The 24,756-nt window shown below is 38.2% G+C and overlaps 1 protein-coding gene across 10 annotated transcripts in view; it reads right to left on the reverse strand.

Moving 5' to 3' along the window:
• The window catches only part of PTPN4 (protein tyrosine phosphatase non-receptor type 4), a 200,699-nt gene extending 181,533 nt beyond the window's left edge, over positions 1-19,166 (reverse strand). For 5 of the 10 annotated variants that reach the window (XM_074301808.1, XM_074301811.1, XM_074301807.1 and 2 more), the window contains exon 1: positions 18,509-19,087. The gene's annotated coding sequence lies outside the window, so the exon portion shown is untranslated. Of the gene's footprint in view, positions 1-18,508 lie in introns of all 10 variants that reach the window. The other 5 variants (XM_074301815.1, XM_074301810.1, XM_074301813.1 and 2 more) reach the window with 3 other exon arrangements.
• Between the last annotated feature and the right edge of the window lie 5,590 nt (positions 19,167-24,756).

Here is a 24,756-nt window from a genome sequence, read left to right on the forward strand (position 1 = left end):
AAAGTGTTATGCTTTAAGGCAAATACTGAGAGTGACTCAATAAAATGCAGTAGATTCTAACTTCCTTGAGAGAAGGGATCTAGTCAAAAATTATCTTTGTAAGTTCTATCACCTAAAACAATATCTTAGATGCTTAACAAATGTTCTAGTTGAAATAAACTGTCTGATAACAGTGCCAAGTAACATAAAATGCTTTTGGCTTTGAGACAAAGGCACAACTATGCTGAACAAAGTCTTGTTATTTAAATTGCCATCTCCTTTCTTATTCAGTCTTATGATTATACCATAAATACCGACTGTGATATAGCTAATTTTAGTGACAAAATACCAGGTCCCCCAGTCTAGGAACAGACTTTGCATAAGGTGAAAAGTTCTGAACTATCTCAGGGCCCCAAAATCAAGACTGCAAAGCTCTTTTGTCAAAAACAGCAAGGGCTCCACTGAGAAACAGTAACCCCTCAACCAAATAGATGCATTCCATCAATCCTAATCCCAACACTCTCTCTCTAGCTCAGGTCTCAAGAAAAATAAGGTTATATGACGGATAAGATGTTGTGAGCAGCTTTTCCCAAGCTAAAGAAGAAAAGGTTCGTAAATATATCACTTGCAAAGGGCAAAAATACTTTAAGATTTTGGTCCATAAAAATACAATGTGGTCATTCCAGCTTCCCTTTCTGTAAAAAAAAGATCATAGTGAGAGCCATTAAGTATCTATTATGTGCCAGACATTATGCTAATGATACAAAGAATAGGGGGAGAGAGGGGAGGAGGTCCCTGACTCTCAAGGAGCTCATATACTAAGGAGAGAGATAATAGAGAAACAAAATATATTCAAAAATCAAGAGTGAAGGCACTAAAATTAGAAAGGCTCAGTAAATGCGTCTTGTGGAAAGTAAGATTTCAGCTATAATTTAAAGGCAGACAGGAAACCCAGGAGGACTTGATGATGAGGGAAAGAGTTCTAGGAATGGAAGACAGACTAAGGTGATGGAGTATATAGTTCTTGAAACAGCAAAGAGGTTATGGCAATGTATTTGTTACAGCATTAAAGTAAAAGAATCCTGGGCAAAGAATATATGAGAGAAGGAACAGATTATGAAGGGCTTTTAATACCAAACAGAGATGATAACCACTAGAGATAAAAAGAGTAAAGGGGTTGGCCCTGTCTGATATGCTTTAGGAAGATTATTTTGACAAGAGTAAAGAGTAAAGGATTCAAGTGGAGAGACTCTTCTAGCATTTAAAACTCATTACAGCCTCACCCATTTCTTTCTTTGCAGTTTTCTTACATAATTCTTATTCTATGCTCTAGACTTAATGGCCTAATCATTCAGGATACACAATATTCCATAATTCTTCTAGGTGCTTTTGCTCTAAGTTGTCCAGCACTCCTGAAATTGCACTCTTTTCTTGTGTCCCACCCCTTAGAACCACTAATTTCTTTCAAGAATTAGATCAAGATAAATGGTCAAAGGATATGAAAAAACAATTTTCAGATGATAAAATTAATGTCATCTATAGTCATATGAAAAGATCTAAATCACTATTGATTAGAGAAATGCAAATTAAGACATCTGAGGTACCACTTCACACCTCTCATATTGGCTAAGATGACAGGAAAAGATAATGATAGATGTTGGAAGGAAATGTGAGAAAATTGGGACACTAATGCATTATTGGTGGAGTTGTGAAATGATCCAGCTATCCTAGAGAGCAATTTGGCACAATGCCCAAAGGACTGTAAAAATGCATATACTCTTTGATCTAACAGTGTTACTACTGGGTCTGCATCCCAAGAAAATTATAAAGGAGGAAAAAAAGGACTCCTATGTGCAAAAATGTTTGTAGCAGCTCTTTTTGTGGTGGCAAAGAATTGGAAATTGAGTATGCCCATCAACTGGGGAATGGCTGAATAAATTACGGTATTATGAAAGTTATTTAATATTATTGTTCTACAAGAAATTCGGTTTTACACACATATATTGTATCTAGGATATACTGTAACACATTTAACATGTATGGGATTGCCTATCATCTAGGGGAGGGGGTAAAGGGAGGGAGGGAAAAATTCAGAAAAGAAGTGAGTACAAGGGATAATGTTGTAAAAAAAAAATTACCCATGCATATGTATTGTCAAAAAAAATTAAAATTATAAAATTAATTTTAAAAAATTACTGTTCTACAAAAAATAACAAACTGATATTAGAAAGGCCTAGAAAGATTTACACAAACTGATGCTGAGTGAAACAAATAGAACCAGGAATGCAATGTACATAGTAACAGCAAAAATACACAATGATTAGCTATGAAAGACTTGGTTCTTCTAAGCAATTCAGTGAGTTAAGGCAATCCCAATAAATTTTGGATAGAAAACATCATCTGGATCTAAAGAGAGAACTATAGGTAGTGAATGTAAATCAACATATGCTATGTTCACTTTTTTTTTCTGTTTTTTTTTCCTCTCATGGTTTTCTCCTTTTGTTATGATTTTTCTTTCCCAACATGATTCATAAAGAAATGTATTTTTTTACATTAATGTGTGTGTATGTGTGTGTGTGTATAAAACTAGAAACATAAATAAATAAATCAATCAATTAATTAATTAATTAATTAATTAAGGGGGGGGAGAGGGAAGAAAGAATGAGATCAAAAAAACTGTTATGGGCTTAGCTCTTTTCAATAATGAGGTGATTCAAGGGAATTCCAATAGAGATATGTGAGAAAGAGCCATCAGCATCCTGAAAGAAGACTATGGGGACTTAATGTGGATCAAAGGCTAGTATTTTCACCGGTTGTTGTTGCTGCTTTGTTTACTTGTTTCCCCCCCCCCCCTTTTTGATATTTCTTGTACAGCATGATGAATATGGAAATATATTTTGAAGAACTGCACATGTTTAACCATTGCTTGCTGTTTAGGGGAAGGGGAAAGGGAGGAAAGGAAGGGAGAAAAATTTGGAACACAAGGTTTTGCAAAGGTGAATGTTGAAAACTATCTTTGCATGTATTTGGAAAAATAAAAAGCTATTAAAAAGCTTTAAAAAGAATTAGATCAAGAGAATACATAGACACACATGCATGTAATACACATAAATAAATACATGGGGTTTCCTCTTTTAGAATCAAAGTCCCTTTAAGGGCAGGAACTGTTTTACTTTTGTCTTTGTATCTCCTGTATTTACTACTGTGTGTGGCACAAAGTAAGCATTTAATTTATACGTTTATTAATTAACTCTACCAGGACATAATGTAGAACTATTTCTCCATGAGAAAAATACTACAATTTAAGTTTTAAAGTTTTCATTTCTGATCAAGAATTCAGCATCAAAATTAATCTTAAGTAAGGCAATGACTATTCTGACTATTCTGGCACACAATTTAGAATTTAGAGTCAGTATTCAACAGCTAGAAATGATCTTATAGATCATTGTAAAGGGCTAGAACTGAGCAATGCATTTGGATAATGAAGCACATAAGACTAATTACCAATTGGACAGTTCTCTATTAACTTGTTTGAAGGTTGACCCTCTCCAGCTGTTCTGTGCTGACTTGATTGGTGGGACAAAGAGGAAGAAGTGATATGTGTGGGAGGAGTAGGAGGAGGAAGAGGAAATTGAGACACTGACGCTGAGTCAGTCTCTTCTGGCGTTTGAGGGAGGAAAGTGTGTGTGAGATTGCTAGATCTAACCCCCTGACCTTGACCATAAAAGATCAAGAATAAAGACGTTTATTGACTGGGAAGACAGACTTCCAGCATTTTGGCGTCCAAATGTGGGGACAACACCCTATTTCCACCGAAGTCCTCAGGTGACCAGGAGATTAGGTGAGTATTCTAATAGAAATAAGGAACTTAACTTGTTAAGGATTAAACCAGCAATCTCTAATAGCTGAGATGGGGCAGGTGTTAGGTACAGACATTCCCTAGGCCTCAGCCGACCCTGCCCCAACCCCAGCCCCTGCTTCAGCCTCATCTAGAAATGCTATAAAGGATATAATTAAGATAATTGATGAGAAGAGTTTATTTGTAACCAGCCCACAAACGGATATTCTCTTAGACTCATTGAATTGCACTTCCCCTTGGTTCTTAAAGGAAAAAAAACTAAGTGTAGATAACTGGAAGCTAGTGGGACTTGAAATAAAAGAATTTTATGCAAAAATTGGGCCTTGTTCAATTTGCACAGAGGTATTTTATATATACAACGTGATTCAATTAGACTTAAGCTATCGAGCAAGTTATAGGAGAAGGAAAAGTTCTAAAACTGAACAGAGGAGGAAGTGTGAGGAACAAAAGATAGAAGATAAGCAAACTCAAGACCTTGCCAGAGGGCAAGGGGATATGAATGAGGAATTAGGGTGTGTTGACTCTGATTATCCTGAAGAAATTTCAACCCCTCCTACAGAGCAGATTATTGATCAGCCCACATTAACTCCACCTTCAGGGACAGAGGGAGGAGGAGTAGTGGGAGGGGTGGTGATATTACTATCACCTCCCCCCCAGCAATCACCAACCCCTATAACTAGATTACAAAAAGGGCTTATTGAAGCCATTGAAAATGGAAAAGAAATAGATAATGATTTCAAACTTCAAATTTTTCCCGTGATTCAACAGCATAATTTTGCAGGCCAAGAAAGTAGAAAATATGCTCCTTTTAATATGGATGTCCTTAAAGGCCTGAAAAAAGCTAGCACTCTCTTTGGGGCTACATCAGATTGTGTTAAGATGTTAATACACAATTTGGCTTACGAAGCCTTAATTCCTAGTGACTGGAAAATCATTGCAAAGGTGTGCTTAGAACCTGGACAAAACTGGTTGTGGTTTTCTGAATATAGTGAGCTCTGTAGGATTTAAGCCCAAAAAATTAGTCAAAGTGGAGTTAATATTTCAATCACTTGACCTAACAGGTGTAGGTTCTCATGCAGAAGTTTCAGTACAGATTGATTACTCCATAGCAGCATTTGAGCAAATTGCTGCTGCTGCTATCAAAGCATGGGCTTCTCTCCCCAGTAAAAACTACAAGGGTGAGACCTACACAAAAATTGTACAAGGACAAATGAACTCTTTGCTGATTTTGTGGCACGTTTGAAGACAGCTGTCATACAGACTAATGGTGAAAATGAAGTAACAGACACTTTGGTAAGGCAACTTGCTAGAGACAATGCCAATGAGGTTTGTAGAAGGATTATACTAGGACTAAATAGGGATGCTCCTTTAGAGGAGATCATAAGACACTGTGCCACAGTAGGCACAAATACCTTTTATAGCCAGGCTAAGATGCAGACTTCCCAAGATCCCAACATAGGAAGACAGGGTCCCTTTTGGCAAGGAACTTCTAGAGAGACTCGTCAATGATTTCAATGTGGTAAAGTAGGCCATCTGAAAGTTCAATGTTGGCATAGAGAAAACAGGATGAACAAGACCCAAAACCCCATGTCCAAAATGCAACAGAGGACTCCATTGGGTATCTAAGTGTAGACTGATTCAGAGAAATGGGATGAGGGGCCCAGCTCCAGGGCCCCAGGCAAAAATCACTTGGGGCATGATGGCAGCTGATGCCACACCCAGAGAGTGCCTCCAAATCCAATACCCAGACATGACCAATCAGCCAGGAAGCCATCTGAGGGGAGAAAGAGATTACACAGTCAGTCAGCCAGGAAGCAACATAATGGGAGAAAGGGACTACAATTAGGGAGGATAGAGTTATATGCAGCTAGGACAACTGAGATACCCCCTGGAGAGGTGAAATCTATTCCTCTCCAGCCTGTGGATCCCTTGCCTCCAGGCACAGTAGACCTGGCCATTTCACCTCCTGAGAGTACTTACAAAATAGTTTCCATCCATACACTGATGTGGAAATTGGGGAATGTGAAGATAATTTCCCAGTCACTAACACAGGTAGACAATGTTGTGACTTACCAACCAGCGGAAGTAGTAGCATTGGGTTTATTGATATAGACTCCTAATAAGCAATCTGGTAACAGTCACCCACATTCTGACTCCAAGCAGCAAAGCCCAAGAATATACTGGACAGCAGCTGTTGCAGCTGAGCGACCTATGCTCACTATCTATATAAATGGCATACCATTAGAAGGACTGGTGGACACAGGTACAGATCACACAGTCATTAGAGGTGCCAACTGGCCCAGTCACTAGCCAAAGACTAAGGCAGACACCTACATGTCTGTCATAGGAGGATCAATAGCAGCTGAAGTTAGTGCTACCCCTTTAAGATGGATATTTGAAGGTGAAACAGGAGTTTTTACTCCTTTTATACTTGAAAAAATCCCCATCAATCTGTGGGGAAGAGACATTTTACAACAGTTAGGGTTAAAAATGAGTACTTCGGTTTTTTAGGCAGGGCTGCTGTTGAAGGCATGCCAACACTTTGACCTGTTCCTATCCAATGGAAAACTGATTCACCAGTGTGGATAAAACAGTGGCCCTTAGGTAGTGATAAAATTTAGGCCTTACTAGACATAGTATAGGAACAATTTGACCAAGGACACTTACAACCTTCTCTAAGTCATTGGAATTCCCCAGTATTTGTTGTAAAAAGAAATCTGGAAAATGGAGGATGTTGACTGATTTAAGAAAGGTAAATGAACAGATGGAAAGTATGGGAACTCTTCAACCTGGACTTCCATCTCCTACTCAATTGCCTAGGGAATGGCCTCTGTGGGTTATAGACATTAAGGATTGTTTCTATTCTATCCCTCTAGATAAGGAGGATATGAAAAGATTTGCCTTTTCAGTGCCCAGCATTAACTTAGCTGAGCCTTATAAAAGATATGAATGGACAGTTTTGCCACAGGGAATGAAAAACAGCCCTACTATGTGTCAAATGTATGTTGCTGCTGCTCTTACTCCAGTAAGAAAAGCATTTCCAAAAGTAATGTTATTACATTACATGGATGATATATTGGGATGTGCACCTGAGGAACAAATGTTAGAAGCATGTCTACAAAAAACCATAGAAACACTAAGGAATTATAAATTGCACATAGCTTCAGAAAAGATTCAAAGACATGCTCCTTTTCAATATTTAGGATATGAAGTTTATCCTAAGGTGCTTACAGTACAAAAACTCTCCTTAAGAACAGAGAAGCTAAACATCTTAAATGACTTCCAGAAATTGATAGGAGATATCCAATGGATGCGTCCCGTGCTAGGCTTGACTACCTGTCAATTGCAACCATTATATGACATTTTGAGAGGAGACAGTGCTTTAAATTCACCACAGCAGCTTCCAAAGGAGCTCAAGAGGCTTTGAGACAAGTTGAACTGGCTTTATCCAATGTGGTTGAAAGAGTCACTCAAAAACCCTTGGAAATATCAGTTTTTGCTACACAAGAGGCACCCACAGCAGTCCTTCATCAAGGAGACAGTGTGATAGAGTGGGTGAACCTCTCAGCACAACCAAAACAAAGCCTTATTCCTTACCCAGTGCTTGTGGCTAGAATTTTATTAAAGGCCATTAAATGAGCAGTACAATTATCTGGGATAAGACCTGACAAGATATACACCTTTTATACTAATGCACAAGTTAATGTGTGCTGTGAAACCATCCCAGAGTGGCAAATTTTATTAGCCATGGCTCCAAATTTTACACACAGGTTTCCATTAAAGATAACCAGACTGTTACATAATTGGTGATGGATTCTTGAAGGTTTCTAAAGTTCCTCTTAAAGGACCAACTATCTTTACAGATGCCAGACATAATATTTGCGCTGTATACTCTCGTGACTTAACTATAAAGAGAGAATCAGAACTCCTTTTCAGTCCACTCAGCAGAATGAATTGTATGTAATCATTCTAGTTCTTGCTTATTATCCGAGAGACATAAATATAATATCCGATTCGGCCTATTCACTAGGTGTGGTACAAAGAATGCCACAGCCCAAATAAAATTTGTAGCCTCCAATATATATCAGCTCTTTAAGGAACTTCAAAAGCAAGTGAGAAAACATCCAAGTAAGATTTATATTTTGCATGTCCACTCCCATAGTGGACTCCCAGGTCCTATTTTTGATGGTAATTCAAAGGCAGATAACCTTCTAACCATGTTGGCCAATACTCCTTTATTTCAGGAAGCACAAGAATCTCATTCTAAATATCATCAGGTTGCTCAAGCTTTATGTTCACAATTTGGAATAACAAGAGAAGAAGATAGGAGCATAGTAAAATACTGTACAGCTTGCCTTCCTTTCCATGCTCCTATACTCCCTTCAGGGAAGAATCCTCATGGTTTGAGACCTAATGAAATTTAGCAAATGGATGTGACCCATTATAAATCTTTTGGTCGTCTGTCTTTTATCCATGTTGTGGTAGACACCTTTTCAGGATTCACATTTGCAATGCCAGCAGCAAAAGAGACAGCCCCAGTGGTCACTGAATTCCTTATACAAGCATTTGCAATTATGGATGTGCCACAAGCAATAAAAACAGACAATGGACCTGCATATACGTCTAAACATTTAGCACACTTTTGTGCACAGTATAAGATTTTACATACCACGGACATACCCTTTAATCCTCAAGGGCAAGCAATAGTAGAGAGAAGAAACAGAAATATTAAGACACTCCTCCAAAAACAAAACAAAGGGGGAGCCACCCTAGAGAACTTCTAAATTTAGTTCTCTATACCATTAATTTTTAAATTTTTGACAAAGATGCACTGGCTCCGGCAGACAGGTTTTATAACCCCTGAAAGGGCAGTGTCCAGTGCAAGCAGCTCCACTATCTTTAGATAATCGCCAGGTGATGTGGAGAGACCCAGAGAATGGTGATTGGAAGGGACCAGATAGGTTAACTGCTTGGGGGAGAGGGTTTGCTTGTATCTCCACAGATGGAGAAGGAATCAGATGGGTGCCAACGAGCCGTATTCGCCTTGTCCATTGGAGAGGGATGGAGCAGACTCTTGAAACGAAGAAGACCCAAGAAACATCGGGTGTTTCTATTGCTGACTGTGCCCACCACTGAAAGAACCTGGCAGTTAGCGTTTGACTCATGGACATAAAAAACTGTTGGACTTGAAAATCCTCAGAAATCATTGGATTCTCTGAGATATGATAAGATCATTATAGGACTTGAAAACCCTCAGGAATTATTGGATTCTCTGAGACATGATAAGACTATTGTAGGACTTGAAAACCCTCAGGAATCATTGGATTCTCTGAGACATCATAAGACTATTGTAGGACTTGAAAACCCTCAGGAATCATTGGATTCTCTGAGACATCATAAGACTATTGTAGGACTGAAAGTCTTCAGGAATCATTGGATTCTCTGAGGCATTATAAGACTGTTGCAGGACTTCAAAAACTTGTGGGGATCATTGGATTCCCTAACACGTGAAGCAATGGACAATAGATTGGTTTTGGACTCTCTCTTGGTTGCTGAAGAAGGCATATGTGTGACTGATGTTTGCATATCCTCCTTCTCTAGGCCTTCTGGAAATCTTTTACAAAACCATGTTGATTTATATTGTTTGTTATATCACTACTTGTATGTATAATTCCTGTTTGTTACACCACATCGAGTCTGCACTGAATGTGGGGAGTCATCACTAATAGTCTTTGCGTTATTTCTATGTGCTTGTGCAATAACTCCCATGCTGATGGGTTTGTGCATACTTGTCTCTAATAAGGCCCTTCACCCAGAAACCCGCTAGCACCAGAAACCCGCTAGCAATCCCCACTTCTCTTTGGTGCTTTTCATCTCCCCTCCTGAGAAGTCGGGGGGGGGGCGTGATTGCCTCCTTTTTGGGGTTCTCACCTCCCTGAAAAGTCAGGGATGACGCGACCACTTGTGGTCTAAAACAAAAGAAAGCAGGAGATGTAAAGGGCTAGAACTGAGCAAATGCACTTGGATAATGAAGCACGTGATACTAATTGCCAATTGGACAGTTCTCTATTAACTTGTTTGAAGGTTGACCCTCCCCAGCTGTTCTGTGCTGACTTGATTGGTGGGACAAAGAGGGAGAAGTGACATATATGGGAAGAGTAGGAGATGGAAGAGTAAATTGAGACACTGACACTGAGTCAGTCTCTCCTGGTGTTTGAGGAAGGAAGGTGTGTGTGAGATTGCTTGACCTAACCCCCTGACCTTGACCTAAAAGATCTAGAATAAAGACGTTTATTGATCCTGATTCCAGCTGATTTCTGGGAAGACAGAGTTCCAGCAGATCATGTTGTATAGCCCTTTTGGTTTAATTCAAGCAAAATGAGGCCTTAAAGAATGATAGAATGCTTAGTACTATAAAGGGCCAAACATAGATTCCTGGGACACTCCATCACAGATCTTCTTTTCAGTTGTCAATATACTTCTAAAAATGTATTCCACACCTAGCCATCCAGTCTATTCCAAAGGCATATAATTGCACTCTTTCTGTTCATATCTCTTATCTCCAATTACAATTATCCCTTTTACATTTTAGGGATTAGGACACAGCACTCCAACAATCTGGATAACCTGCATAAAATTTTTTGACACTGTGTACCAGAAAAGAAATCTGAATTATTATGGTATTAAATAAATTATGTTGATATTATACACATATTTTATGCATTTCTGAGTTTCTAAACTTTTTCTGTATCATCTGTTGACCTCCACATGTCTGCAGCTTCTGCAAATTCCCATTTAATTTATGTCAACACACAAAACTATTATGGGGAAAGTCAAGATGTGGAAGGGATAATTGTATTTCAAAAGCATGAGAGGCTGTAAATACTTTGTTAAAATCTGGATGAGTGTGGCGTGGTGGATAGAGCACCAGCCCTGAAGTCAGGAAAACCAGAGTTCAAATCTGGTTTCAGACACTTAGCACTTCCTAGCTGTGTGACTCTGGGCAAGTCATTTAACCCCAATTGCCTCAGGAGAAAAAAAAAAAAACTAGATGAGTGTGACCTTGAATGGGATTAGATTATCTCCAAAGTTTTTTTCAGCTCTACAAAACTAATTTAGAATGTAATTTTCTCATTTAAAATTGTCAGGGGCATATAACTATTACATTAAAAGGATTACAGATTTATAGCTAGAAGGAATCTTAGGATGGAAAGTGGAGTTTTATATATAAAGAGTAGCAAATAGGTCAGATTTACATTCCACACTGAGTTGTTTTTATTTTATTTTAGAGGCAACAAGGGTATTTTTGAGTAAGAGCAATGTTTCATTTTTGTCCTTGTATACTCATCTCCCAGGGCATTGGAAGTATTTCATAATTGCTTGTTAACAGAATCATACCTGGGTTTTAAGAATATCAATTTAGAGCTGTATGCAAGATGGCTTGGAGAGGGTTGAAAATATGGAAATCAACTGAAATAGTACCAAATGAAGCTATGGAGCTTTAAAGTCAAAACCTGGCAACTGATTAGATATTGAAAAATAAAGGACAGATAGAAAAGAAATAGAGTCCAGAATAACTTAAGTATAGAGAAAAATAACCTACATGTACAAGAATATTCACATTAGCAATTTTTATTGTAACAATTAGGAAACAGCTGAAAGAAATAATGAATATGACAGATTCAAAAAACTGTAGAAATACTTATACAAACTGATGAAAAGTGGAAAACAGAACTAGGAGAACATTTTGATGAACATAAATAAGACTTCAGAATTCCAATCAGGACAGGGACCAACTATGACTTGAAAGACTGAAGATGAAATATGCCTTCCACTTCTTGGTAAAGAGGTGACAAGACTAGCAATAGACTCCAAAGTGGGCACCAAGAAGAATCACTTCTGGGTCTAGGGCTTGACCCCAAGATGGGGATGTAATCAACCAACCTAAAAGGGTAGGAAGACAATCTGCATCCCATCTTCACTGCCACAGCCAACTGTGGTGCTTGTCTCAGACAACTGAAGTTTCCCCAAAACTCTCCAACTTTATACTCTTTCCTGTGCAAGTACCTGACATCTCCCCTTCTAAACCAAGTTTCTGCCCCTTAAGATAAGTTATGACCTAAAGTAGATGCTGCCCACAAAAGCTACATAAGTATTAGTTGGGAAAATCCCATTTTCCTCTAGTCCTTTAGAGAATATTATTGTTTCTTATTTTTTATTATCATCTTCCATTATTGTCTCTGCATCACCAATGCCTAACAAAATAAATCTTTAAAGGAAAAATTTATCAAATTAGCTTGGAAAAATCTGAACTCTTGATTCAGCTTAGGTACTATCCTACTCATCTTCTCCCTTTCCCTTTTAAACTTCTGAAAGAATAGTCTACACTTGCTGCCTTCACTTCCTCAACACCTACTCACTTCCTCAACCCACTACCAATTGTTTGTGCCTAAGATTCTAGTGAAACTGACATCCTTAAGATGACTAATAACCTAATTACTAATGCATAAAATTCCTTCTTAAAAATCGCTTCATGAATTTTAAATTTTATCTCCCATTTCCAAATATTTATTTGCTCAGGCTAATCTTCATATCTCATATGCACTTCCCTTTCAACTTCACCTGGAAGAATCTTTGCTTTCTTTCAAAAATTAGCTCAGGATTCAGTTTCTCCATTAAACTTTCCATGACACTCCTCCCCCCCAGTATTAGTATTCTATCTTCCATCAAATTACATGTTCTTTTTCCCCTGACTCAAAAAGAATCCACACTTCTTGAAGGAATAGAATATTTTGTTTCTAAGTCCCAACACCTACTATAGTGCCTAGCATATATTAAATGCTTGAGTTAAAATGAAAGAAAAGGAATACAAAAAAATAAAGGTAGAATAGAACTGACTGATAACTGATTAGAATGCAGGAAAGAAATAGAGTAGAGGAAAAAAACAAAGATAATGAAACTTCAAGCTTGAGTGATTGAAAATAATTATACTCTATTCAGAAAATACGAATTTATTAATAATGTGTCAGGAACCATGTGATCAATTGTTTAGAAATATTATAATATTTTTCCCCCCTGAGGCTGGGGTTAAGTGACTTGCCCAGGGTCACACAGCTAGTGTTAAGTGTCTGAGACCACATTTGAACTTGGGTCCTCCAGAATTCAAGGCTGGTACTCTATCCACTGCGCCACCTAGCTGCCCCTGGAAATATTATAATATTGAATTCAGTTTTTGATACTTTGAGGTTAAAGAAAAATAAAATAGAAATATCCAGTCAGTGTTTAGAAACTTGGGGAAAGAGCTTAAAGAACCTAAACATACATTTTAGAAGTCTTCTACATAATTGATAAAATGAAATTTTTAAAAATCAGACAAATGAGAAAATATCCAGATAGAAGAGGGCCCACAGCATGAAGATTCTCAAATACTCACATTTAAGGAGGAAGATAGCCAGAAAAAGGAGGCCAAGAAAGTAAGTGAAAGAAAACTGGTAGAAATCTTAAAAAGGGTATTAATAACCTGTGAGCTTATAATAATGACAAAATAAAAAGCTATGGGCTTTAGCAATTAAGAGACCACTGGTGAGCTTGAAGAAAGCAGTTTCAAGAGAGAACTGGGCAACATTTCGATAATCATCAAAGATTTAGGGGGTGGCAAAGTCTGTAGAGATCATTATATCCAACTAACTAATTTTACAAATGAGGAAACTATGAGGTCCGAGGCCAATAAGGCACTTGCCCAGATCATAGATGACAGAAATGTGAAGGCAAGTGGTTTTTTTGTTTGTTTGTTTGTTTTTAACACCAAAGCTAGTAATCTTTCTACCACATAATAAAGACATTAAAAAATGAATTTTAACCTGGTAGTTTAACAATGAAAGGAAAAATGAAGGATATTGGCTTCAGGGGCTTGAGTTGCTAAATACAATTTCCAATTCTAAGAACAAATTGTAATTTCTTCCAGTTCTAAATACTAGAACTTTATGGTTCTCATAGAATCTGTTAAAAGAAAAGGAATTAAGAAAGAGGGGATAAAATTGGAGGGCTTGAGGAGATAAGAATGCTAATAGGAAAATGTAGGGGGAAAAAAAAGAATCCTTGTATTACTTGTATTACAAATAAGAAACTTTGATTTTGGCAAAAAAAAAAAAAATTAAACAAAAAATTTCCTATTAAGTGGTGATTTTCTAAATATGAATGTATTTTCACTGCTATCTAAACTTTCTGAGAATCAATTCATATCTTTTAGATGAGAGTAATATTATAACCTAAGTCACATTATATTGTAAGTCACATATATTGTAAGATTATAAAAATTCACCACGCTCACTCATTAAGTGAATAAGCATTTATAAGCATATACTATGTACCAAGAACTGTCCTAAGGAAATACCAAAAAAAGAGGCAAAGAACAATCCAGGCTCTCAAAAAGATCATTATCTGTAGAGGGAGACAAGCAAATATGTTCCGACAAACTATATACATAAATAGAAAATAATTAAGAGGCAAGATATTAGAATTAAGTGAAATTAGAAAAGATTTCCTATAGAAGGTAGGATTTTAGTTGGAACTGGAAAGAAGCGTGGGAAGTCAGGAAGCAGAGGTGACTAGGGAGAGAGCATCCTAGTCATGGGGAACAGCCAATGAAAATGTCTGGAGCTAAAAGATGGAGTGTCTTATTTGTATAAAAGCAAGATGTCCAGTGGCTCTGGGTCAAAGAGAACACAGGAGAGATTAAGATGCAAAAAGGTTGGAAAGGTTGGGGGAGGGTAAGTTATGAGGGCTTTAAACCAAAGAGAAGATTTTATATTTGATCCTAGAGGTGCTAGGGAACCATTGGTGTTAACTGAATAGAAGTTAGACCAGTGCTTTAGGAGAATCACTTTGATAGCTGAAAGAAAGATTTATTAGAGAGAGACTTGAGGCAGGCAGACTTACCAGAAGGATATTGCAGTAGTCCAAGTGTCAGGTAATGCCACAGTGGTGACAGAGAAAAGGGAATAGATTCAAGAGATGATGCAAAAAATTGCAATTGTTGGCAAAAAGCAACAGTCCTTGGCAACAGATTGGATATGGAGGTGAGAAACAAGGAAGAACTGAGGATGACAACCAACAACTTGGAAAAAATGATGATGTCCTCCACAGTAATAGGGAAGTTTGCAGGAAACAAGTTTAGAAGGGAAAGACAATGAGTTCAGTTTTGGACATGTTGAGTTTAGATATCTAGTTTAAGATACATCTGAAAGACAGTTGGAAATGTGAAACTGGAGATCAGCAAAAACTTTAGGGAAGGATATATAGATTTTATATATATAGATCATCAACATAGAGATAATTAAATCCATCAGAGCTAATGAGATCACAAATGAAGTATAGCATAAAGGCAGAGAGTATTGGGGCCAGAGCCCTGTGGGACATCTACCTACATTTAGTGGACATAACCTGGATGAGGACACACAAAAGAGACTGAGTAGAAGCAGTTTGGCAAGCAAGATGAGAATCGGGAGTAGTATCCCAAAAACCTAGAGAAAAGAGGATATCAAGTAAAAAAGAGTATAATAAATAGTATCAAAAGCTGCAGGGAAGTTAAGGACTTAAAAAAAAGGCCACTAAATTTAATGATAAAGAAATTATTGTTAACTTTGGAATTCTGTGGAATAAGGATAAAGCTGGAACAAGACTGTAGACAGTTAAACTGAGAGAAAAGAAAAGTGGTGGCAAGATTGTGGACTGTCTTCCCAAGGAAGCAGAGAAGATATAGGAAGATCCTTAGCTGAGCAGAGGGATCAAGTAAGGGTTTTCTGAGGATAGGGAGTTTTGGGTATATTTGTAGATAATTGGAAAGGAGTTGGTAGTTGGGGAGAGACTTTAAACTTAAGTGAGAAGGTAGGGATCACAGAGGGGTTATTACATGTGAACATAGACAAATGCACACTTACACACACTCACAACACTCTACTAAAATTTTCTATCAACATCATTTTCTACTGTGTGGCTATTAGGTGATGTTAGTAGACTGCAAATTTTGTCATCTAGATGGGGCTTAAGGCTGAGAAAGTCACTAACAGAAAGCTAATCAACATATAATGAATTTCTATGGTCACAATTTAATGACCAAATCCTAAGTCATAGGAGTGCTCTGATTTGTTTAAATGGAGGAAGTATCAGTATGATGAACTAACATATCTTTTGAACTATACACACAAATACATACATATATACATGCATTACATCATATACACAATTATAAATTGCATACCAGTATTAAACTAGTTCCATATACTAGTACCCTAGTACCATATACAATAAACCATATACCAGTAATAAACTTGAGTAGTTAAGTTACATATTACCCACCCCCACAAAAAAACCAGGACACTTCTTAAGAGTTGATTCAAATCAATAAAGTTTCTCTTCATAATTCCAATAGGTAAAATCCACCCTACTGCTCTGTTGGCTATTGATTTTTATTAAAGGAAGTGAAAATGTTTCTACACATACAACAGAGTCAAAATGTCTACAGATTTTCAGTAAGTACAAAATGAAACAAAATATTTATCCGAACATATTTAAGTACTTTACATATAATGATAACCAATTTAAATAATAATGAGGTTCCTATCCCTGAAAAAGATTAAACTTAAATTATGAAATTCTATAATTTTTTTTAACAAAAAGTCCTTAACAACAATGAAATGTATATTAATCACAGCAGGATGGTTCAGAGGAACTTTCCTGAGGCTGCAGTATACTCGACCCAGAAAGTATTTTTAGCAAGTGTTCAATCAAAGTTGGTTTTGCACATAGCCTAAATTAAAATAGAAATTGGGTGGTAGAAATTTAAAGTAACATAGTTACATGGGATATTAAAAAGCTATTTGATTAGTGCTTAAAAGATTTAAATACCTAATAGTTTGAGACATGATATTATGCTGTATCTAACCAACCACAACCCAGAATCTATGCACACTAGAATTAAGTAATGTGAAAATCACAACATTGCTGATTTTAAGGAAGCATCACACCCCAAATAAAGGTTTCAAATTCCATAACTTAATAAATCTACTATATGTAAAAATCAAGGTCCTGAAACAACTGAGTACCCTCAAAACTAAAGTATTAAAATTTACCTTAAAATTTGACAGTTGAAAAGTATTTATTATGCATCTGCATAAAATTCTATGCCAAATAATAAAACTGATAAGTTAAATAATCTCAGCATGCCTAAGGATTGATGCACCATCAGTTTGATTAAAACAAATAGTTTTTGTATATATATACATATATGTATATATGTATATATACATATATAATAAAAAATGTGGTGGAACAAAAATTACTTTTGGGTAAACTAGGCATGAATTATGTGGCCAAAAATATGTGGCACACGCTATATTAATAGAAGACTGTGTGCAGTAACAATTTCTGTAACAATAGCCAAATATTTACTTAAATAAAACTGGTTTCCAGTCTAAATTTGAGTTTTATCATACTGCTTAATCATATTTAGTATTTAGTTAACATATCTAGGTTACAGTGCAACAGGCACATATTGGTCTTGAAAGAAATTTATTGTGGATCCTAAATAAAACATCCAAAATCTAATCCTTCCACTCAAGATTCAACTCCAAAGCGCGGAGAAATTCGTAATAACAAAATGCCTGGGTTAGTTTTTTATTTCGTTTTTGTTTTTGTTTTACAGTCTAACAACCCTTATTAGTACTAAAATCACCCCTTCAAAGATTGAGATACGTCGAGATTAGCGGGGCTTTTTTGTTCTCCACCCTATGAATACTTTAAAATGTTGGTAGCCACAGAGTTCTACGGTTCAAACAGAGGCCCAAGGTTTTGTCACATTAACACTAGAGCCGTGTTACTTAACCTAGGATTAGATCAGCTGAAATATTAAAACATACTTAGGTTCTCTCAGAACAAGTTCTTTTAAAATCCCACAAAACATTTTGTGTGTGTGCTATTGGATATCTCAGACACCATCCTATATGCACATACGTAACTGGAAGTCTTCAACTTATGAAGACTTGAGGAAATGCTCAGGCACATTTTTTTAGCTTCTCCTAAACTTTTTTTGGGGGGGAAGCACTTTCTTAACCATGAATATACACTAGAAGTATATGACGCTAGAAAAAACAAACGTTAACCACGTTCTACTCGTGCATCGATGCTTCATACAATTCACTAAACAAGTATGTGAAGCCTAAAAACAAATAGCATCAATGCTTAATGAAAGTCGTTAAACAAATAGAAGTATACGAAGCTTAAAAACTAAATTGATTGTGGCCACATTCTACCTTTGCATCAATGCAATCAACTCATAAGTCAATCAATAGAATCCTCATCAATAACGGATAATTCTGAAATGTGTTACCCCTATTTTAGGTCTGGAAGACCGTCGCATCCGCCCTACTACCTTTCTTCTTGGAGCAGTCGAAAGCAGAGATTCCAAAAAACTGTTTTCACTTGAGAAAGGAGTGAAAAGGCCTGAGGAAGTATGGGGTGGGAAAAAAAAAAGTGCCTTTTTTTTTTGGCCTTCCTCATTACCCACACCATTTCCACAATTCCACAATCCTTTCTTGCCTGGAGTAAGTACCTCCTTTAGAAACCCACACGTAGTGTGGGATGGGAAAAGGTGGAGGAGAAGAAGCCTCTTACCTTCATATATCAGCCGCGTCCTTTCGGATGGAGGGAGGGAAAAATTAAAAAATCGTCCGACTCCCCCCCCCAAACGCTGGCTCTCAGTGACCCCCAGACAGCAGGAGAGGCCACCAGCCCATTGGCCTCAGCAGCCAGCACCACCTCATACTGCGGGGCTTGCAGCAGCCGAACCGGGTGAAGGAGGAGAGGGGGAGGGGAAGGGGGAGAGAGAAGAGATAGGGAGGGAGGGAGAGGAAAGGAAGCAAAAACCTTTTACCACTCTCCCTCCCCCCCCCAAAAAAAATAATTCGTAGCACCCTCCTCCTCAAAAAAAAAAAAAAAAAGATGAGACCACCGATGAGCAGAACTGGGGGGGGGGGAACCCAGGTGATAAGGTGGGGGTGTGGAATTCGCAACCCCACCGTGCCCCCTAGCAAAAATATATCCTAACCCTCTCTCCCGAGACACTCCCCCCTCAATTCAGCCTCGAAGACCCAAGAGTCTGGGTGGGAAAGAGGACGCAGGGAAGCGGGCGGGTGTCAGCGTAGGAGCGTGAGAGAGAGCGCCAGAGGAGGCTCAGTCACCGCCCCCCCTTTCCTCTTCCTCCTCCTCCTCCTCCTCCTCCTCCTCCTCCCTCAAGCTCTCCCCGTCTCCCGGGGCCGCAGCATAGCAACCGAACATGGCGGCTGCGCAAGCGCCGCCCGCTCAGCCGAGAGGAGAGGGCAGGGGGAAGGGGAAGGAGCACAGGGAACACCGAGCCGGGGCGGGAGGTGGGGGGAGAAGAGAAGTGGAAGAATCTCGCGAGAGTAGGAAGCCCTTAGCCCAGCTCGGTCTTGGTTTGGGGAAGGGGGGAAGGTTGCGGCAGAAGAGGGAGAATGTGGGGACGCGCAGGTGCGAGAGGAGGGGGTGGAGCGAAAAATGGGAAATGTGTAACTCCGCCCCTCGCGCTTTGAGCTTTGAGGTGATTGGACGGATGTTCCACCTCCGCTTGGCCACAGCCAAAGAGAGAAGAGGTTGCAGGGCAGACTGAGGTTAGGTTCGCTGCAGCCGCAGGGCGCGCTATTCCGAGTGCCGACGTCGCTGCCCATCGGAGCGTACGACCCTAAATCTGGGATAAAACAGACAAGCCAGAGTGGAAAACAATACATAATTCATTTTTATAGCGGATGAATTCGGTGTTTTCATTACAAGTGTGGAATTTAGCCAATATGTGCATTGTTATTGTTTGTCCTTTTTTTCTAAGGGAGAGTTAGGACGGGGGAGGTGACTCCATGAAATGCATGTGAATGGGATTTAAGAAGGAGGCTATGTGAGGTCACCGGCCAAGCTTTCCCTCCAGACCTCTCTGCGTCCAGGGGTCAGCCGTAGATGGCGGCCCTGGAGGCAGTAGGAAACCTTAGCCTTTGTAAGCTAAGGTCTTCCACAGGTCTCGGGTAGACTGATTAAGGCTAGTTAGCAATTGAAGTGAAGAATCTCTTTCCTCCAGTAAAAAAAAAAAAATCGAAATAAATAAATCTTGGAGAGGAAGATCCTCAGGGTTTCTGGCCCAAGCAGAAAAGATTGCTATTTACATTCAACGCAAATGGAGGAACACCAAGATCTGGGTGCAGATCGTAGTTCCTTAGGGAAACCAAGCCCCTGAAAAAAGCACGCTTCTTACCAAAGTTCGCAAAGCTATATAGCCATGTTAGGATTCTTACAAGGTGCTAAGTCACTGGAATGAACAGAGACCGTGGTTAAATCTAATCTAGCACTGATTTAATCCTACAACATATAATGGTTTCCTAGTGATATAATGATTGATGTATACTCAGTGTGGGGTATATAAGGAAGAAGCTGTCAGAACTTCGGGAGGACTTCAGAGAACTTCAGGGGACTTAGGGAGGACTTCAGAGAACTGAAGGGAACTTCGGGAGGACTTCAGGAGATTCAGAGCCAGGATTCAGTGGGGAAATTCACATGTCTAAAGGAGAAGACCACTCATGGACTTCCAGGAGATTCACAAGTCCACAGTCACCCACAAGCCCACTAGAAGTCAGATTCATTCCCACTTCCACCTTTGTGCTGGCTGGAGATATTGGGAAGACAGAGTCTGAAGCTGGCAGAAACAAAGGACTAGCAGCAAGAGCTCTCGGGAACCAAGGAGAGACGAAGGCCTCCAAAAACTAGCTGAGCCCCAAGTGAAGGAGATAAGACTTTGGAAGAGACAATAAAGGATTTGGACTTTAACTTCTGGCTGCATTTGGGACTATTGAAACTGAACTGAAACTAAAGCTGCCTCCAGAAGTTCCCCAAGGGATCTGCTCCCAGAGACCGATTATATATTAGAGAAAAAGAACATTACACAGCCTAGTAATTCCATCTCAGGTACCCTGATTCCCAAATTCAGACACTGCCTCTCCACCAACCTGCTTTCTCTATAACTGACAAGTAATCTGTTATGCTGAACTTCATCCATCCTCCTGAATTACCAGCAGCTGTGATATTTATGCAAATGTAGCACACTGAAACTTGCTGTTATCACCCCAGAGTCAAAAAGGGCAAGATTCTACTCTGTCTTCAGATAACCAAAAGCAAGACCAGTAATTCACTAAGAGTATAAGTGGAAGAAAATTGCCAAACTGCATCAAAAGAGCAAAGTTTCCACACCCAAGTATTCCCTACATTCATAAAACTCATCAGTCAACTTAAAAACAAAATCAAAAAAAGCATCAACAGGAAAATCATATTGATAACTGTTTATATATATATATATATATATATATATATATGTGTGTATATATATATATATATATATATATATATATATATATATATATATATATATATATTTAATATATAACTTTACCAGCCAATTGTCTGAAGATATAGCTAGATAAATTTAAAAAGACTTGCCATTATAAGTTTGATTAGCAAATGATTTTTTTCAGCCCTAGTAGCACAAGAGAGTCTAGTAAAACACAAAAGAGCTTTAAGCTGTGTCAGTGGAAGATATACTTACATTAATGAAGTCAATCAGTCAATAAACATTCATCAAGTACCTGCTATTTAACAAGGGCTTTTCTAAGCATTTGGGGATTCCAAGAAAGACTAGACAGTCTGGTTCTTAGGGAATTCACAATTCAATGAGAAAATATCTTACAAGCAATGGAGAAAACTATGTACAAGCAAGTTATAGACTGGGTAAATTAGAGATAATCAGTAAAGGGAAGACAATAGTATTCAAAAGGAATAGGAAAAGTTTTCTCAGTGAAGATGAGACTTGGAGGATGCTAGGGAAGCTAGATAGTTGAGATGAGGAGGGAAAAGTATTCCAGATAGATGAAAATGCTCAATCCGGACCTGAAATTCTTGGGAACAGCAGGAAAGACTGTCACTGAAAAGATGGGTAGGGGAAGAGAGTAAAGTGGAAGAGCAAGTGTTGATAGACAACAACACTTGTGTGTACATCCAGAAAGTATGGGGTATCTCCCTTGCTTTGACATAAGCCAGAACAACCTCTAAAAGGGGCTAGCCTTGTACAGAGGCGGCTCAGACTATTTCTTAACCTGCTGACATTTAAGTGATTTATAAAAGATCACTCTCTCACTCAAAATATCTTCTCCCCTATTCTGCCTGAAATGGGACTATTCCTTTTGAATGCTATTGTCTTCCCTTTACTGATTATCTCTAATTTACCCTCACACGGGCTTTGGCTGTTCAAATCTGTCCCACACTATTCGCCAGCTCACTGAGGCCTTACCTCTCCCCACCCCACTCCCATCCAATGAACTGAAAAGACTCCAATCTAACCCCTAACCTGTCAAAAATTTCCATTCCATTCACTCAGCTTGTCAGACCTCAACTAAAAGTAAGAAGGAAAGCAATCTGAATAAACTAAGTTATGGCTAATGACTCACAGCCATTAATCCTCTAGGAGATATTTGCATTTTAAAAGAGTAATTAGTCCCATTTCTGGCAGAATTGGGGAGATATTTTGAGTGAGAGAGTGATCTTTTACAAACCACTTAAATGTCAGCAGGTAAGAAATAGTCTGAGCCGCCTCTGTACAAGTCTAGTCCCTTTTAGAGGTTGTTCTGCCTTTTAAACTTATGTCAAAGCAAGGGAGATACCCCACACTCTCTGGATGTACACACAAAGTGATTCAGCATGGATATAGTTATGTATATATGAAAATAAAAAAAGGGAGCATAAGTCATAGGCTTGGAGCTGGAAGAGATTTTAGAAAGCATCTGGTTCAACCTCTTGATTTTATGGATGAGAAAAGGAAGGCCCAGCGAGTTACAAGAATGGATGAATGAAGCATTTGTTAATTCCTACTATGTGCTAAGCAAAGAGAATAGTCAGTCCCTGATCTCTGGGAACTCACATTCTAAATAGGGAGACAATAAAGTAGATAGTAATTCCTCTGGTTGAACTATTTGACAGTGCTAATGACACTGGTGGTAAAAATTTTCTTTTGTCAGACTTCAGTAGCTATGATTGCAGTACCTGCAGGAGTGATTGCAGGGTTTCGTCTCCATAGAGATTGCTTCCCCAGGATGATGACAGTTGTCTTTGTGCTGCAAACATCGCTATTCCCAAAGTTTTAGAGTTCAAGGTCCAAACTATTTCCTCTGAGAATTTGAAGGGAAATAGTGGTCAAGATGGTGGTTGTGGCTTGGATACCTGGTATTTAATGTTACTTGGTGTCTCTCTGTCAGGGTAGCTTGCTGCTTCTGATAGCTTGATTTGCTATTGTTGTAGTTGTAGTTGGCTTGCTCAAGGGTCACAAAAATAGTAGAGTCAGAATTCAAACTCAGGTCATTTTGATGGAAACTCTGGAATAATTTGTGGGCTAGACCAGTTTATTCTTAGAAATAGCTAAAATGCCCATCCTGGGAATTTGGTTATGCTCAGACTGTCCTGTTTGTATGGAATAAGGAGAGATCTAAACCCTTAATTAGCCTTTACACTCTTAAATTGGTCCATTTGGTTTTCCATTGTCTAGAGCTCCAACCTCAAAAACTAGTCTAGTTAGCATCTTTAATGACAGTCACAGCAATCTTGGAGATCTTGATTGGCATATCAGGTCTGGGACCTAGTCAGGCAGATTGACTCCTTTATCCCACTTTATCTCCCCAACTCCTCCCTGGTTCCTCCCTTTACTTCTAACATCCTACCTCTGCTCTCCTGAGATTATAAAAGATTGTTTTCTCAAACCAATTGCTCAATCATTTATGACTTTTATGTTCTATCTGCTAGAGCCTTTGAAGCTATTTTCATGTAAACAAATAGCAAACCTTTGTAACTTGTGATATCTGTCTGACTTGGTTTCTTCAGGTAGATTGAATTGTAACCCTATGAACTATAATCTCTATTATACTATTTTTATATAATATTCTTTTATAATTATGCTGTCCCAAATATATTTCTGTTTACCACTTATGGTACCTTTCGTACCACTTCACTTTGATTCCAAATCTAGTACACTCTACTATGATCCCAAAAGGTAAAAGATGAACTTCATTTCTTTCCTCCTTATCTTGTATGTTCTGAAGAGAATATAAGTATCTTGAAGTTATGAACTGGTTTTGAATTTTGTTTATATAATCTGGTGCTAGGCATATAGTATATATAGTATAAGTACTTAATACTATATATATATATATATATATATATATATATATATATATATATATATATATATATATATATATATATATATGTACTTAATAAATAGATTCATTAAGTTCCTCCTGATATTCTTCCCCTTCAATTAATCTTTCTAAAACACTACTTTTTTATGTCACTTTCTGCTGAAAGACCTTCAGTGGCTAACTTACCATTCCCTACTAGGCAAGAACCAAAATTCAACAAGATCTTCCATGATTTTGTTTTGTCCTCCTTTTCTAAACTTATTTCCTAATAGCTCCACCAAAAGGATAGTGAGGATGGTGGTCTCCTCACTATCTCTCTAATTAAATTTATTTTAATCAACAGCAAACTAATTCTCTCCTCTATGTCTTTATCTGTATGGTCTCCCTTGAGACCATCAAAATCCTCCATCCAAATCTATTAGGCTTTCAAGACTCAACTCAAGTCTCACTTCCTCTATGAAGCTTTCTAAGACCACAGTGATCTCATCTTTGAGAATGAATAGCACTTACTGTCAATACCACTCATTTAGTTCTTAACATTTACTGCCTTGTATTAACCTCTAATAAATCAGGAAATTGGGAAGACTTTGACTCAAGTCCTACTTCAAACATTTCTGTCTGTGTGAC

The sequence above is a fragment of the Sminthopsis crassicaudata genome, chromosome 3 (genome assembly GCF_048593235.1).
Source record: "Sminthopsis crassicaudata isolate SCR6 chromosome 3, ASM4859323v1, whole genome shotgun sequence".
NCBI classification, from domain to species: domain Eukaryota; kingdom Metazoa; phylum Chordata; class Mammalia; order Dasyuromorphia; family Dasyuridae; genus Sminthopsis; species Sminthopsis crassicaudata.